We start from the raw sequence: 2075 nt of genomic DNA on the forward strand, positions 1-2075 counted from the left end.
CACAAACAAAGACACACTCAAACATATACACAGAAGGTAAAACATGACCTTTCAACTTCGTTGGCGGAGGTAGTAATGCAATACGTATTTTATGTCTTTAATTGAGGAAAAAAATTAATTTTGCAATGATTGCTAGTTATGGAAAAGCTGAAATGAAACATATAACACCGCGAAAAACTCGAATCTAAGAATATTCCAAGAAATGTGTTCCAGCATCTGCTTTACCAGATTACGATCCAGAGAATACGAGGAAGGATAATTTACATTTTCCAGGGATTTTCCTTGAGGAGAAGGAAGGACTTTAATAGGATACATTCCTTAGAACGGCTTGAAAGAACTCCGAACGTTTCTCATTTCGTGAGTAAATAGCAGCCAGCTACACGTCTTGTACTCCACAGTATTTGCTTTCGGTAATTCAAACGCCGCTTTCCTTCGCATTTGGTAAATGTCGGATCTGTACTGCAAGCCATTTCACTTCCAACATCGTTGTTCCTCATTGTCTACAATAGCACTTATCTAATTGGTTATGCCATTAGTATTTTGAAGCACTGAACCTTTCCACCATTCCTCTCCTCTTTACATACTTATAATTTCACTCTTTATGTGCGAATCCTTACGATTTTACTTGTGAATCTTCATTATTTCAATGTTGATTTATGCACATACAATTCTATTATTCAGTTTTGCATAATTCTTATTTTCTTTAACGGAATCTCATCGTGGATAACTTTGAAAGCGTTAACGTCAAATATTTCTGCTTTTGGAATATTAATCTTTCCATTTCGTTAAACCCTTCCTTATATAAGACATATATGATAAAAAATCATCATTTCATATAGGTTGCGATAGAGTATCGAATGTTATTCATATTTCTTCAGTAACCTCAAATATACGTTTTTTCTCATCACTTCATCTTAGATCACAATAAATCTAAACGTATTAGGTTACCAGAGTGACTTTCACTGTTCAAACAATAAAAAAAGTAATATGGTTTTTTCTTTTAGAAAACTATTGCTCTAATACTTCAAGTTGAGAAAATATATCAATGTTATTTCTGAATTCTAATTCCATGCAATGACATCTCCGGAACTTCACAGAACGCAAGACTAAACTCAATTAGAGTTAGATATCTCTTTGATTCTAGAACTATCACTTTTACGGTAAAGGTTCTTTCAAACCCTTATATGTTGGAAGACCCAGGCCTACATGGTTGAGGACTACGAAGCGGGAAGTAAGGGGTGATGAATGGAGTTGTATTGATTTAAAAGCTCAAGATGGAGACGACTGGCGAAATCTTAATGAGACCCTTTGCGTCAATGGGCGTAAGAGAAGATGATGATGATGATATGTAATAATTACAAAGACCAGCCAGAAGGTCTGGAAGATTCAAGAACTGGAAGAGATTTATAGATACTGGAGAGATCCGGCTTTTTATGTAGACAGTAGGTGAGCACTGAAAGAGATTGTATTCGGAAAGTGAGCAAAACATAATAACAGGAGATTACTAATTCACTTTTAACTCTGTAAAATGAGTATCTTACTTGAAAACTCCATTTGATGATGGATGATGATGATGATAATAATGTAATTTACAAATGATAAAGTATGTCTACGTTTATTAGGTTCTCTGATAATAATGTGAATTACAAATTAAAAAGCATTTCTACATTTAATAGGTATTAGGTTGGCCAGGGCACCAGCCGCCCGTTGAGATACTACCGCTAGAAAGTTAGGGGGTCCTTTGACTGGCCAGACAGTACCATATTGGATCCTTCTCTCTGGTTACAGTTCTTTCCCTTTGCCTACACAGACATCGAATAGTCTGGCCTATTCTTTACAGATTCTCCTCTGTCCTCATACACCTGACAACACTGAGATTACTAAACAATTCTTCTTCACCCCAGGGGTTAACTACGGCAATGTAATTGTTCAGTGGCCACTTTCCTCCTTGTAAGGGTAGAAGAGACTCTTTAGCTATGGTAAGCAGCTCTTCTAGGAGAAGGACACTCCAAAATCAAACCATTGTTCTCTAGTCTTGGGTAGTGCTATAGCCTCTGTACCATGGCCTTCCACTG

This window comes from Palaemon carinicauda, chromosome 13, assembly GCF_036898095.1.
Source record: "Palaemon carinicauda isolate YSFRI2023 chromosome 13, ASM3689809v2, whole genome shotgun sequence".
In the NCBI taxonomy this organism is placed as follows: domain Eukaryota; kingdom Metazoa; phylum Arthropoda; class Malacostraca; order Decapoda; family Palaemonidae; genus Palaemon; species Palaemon carinicauda.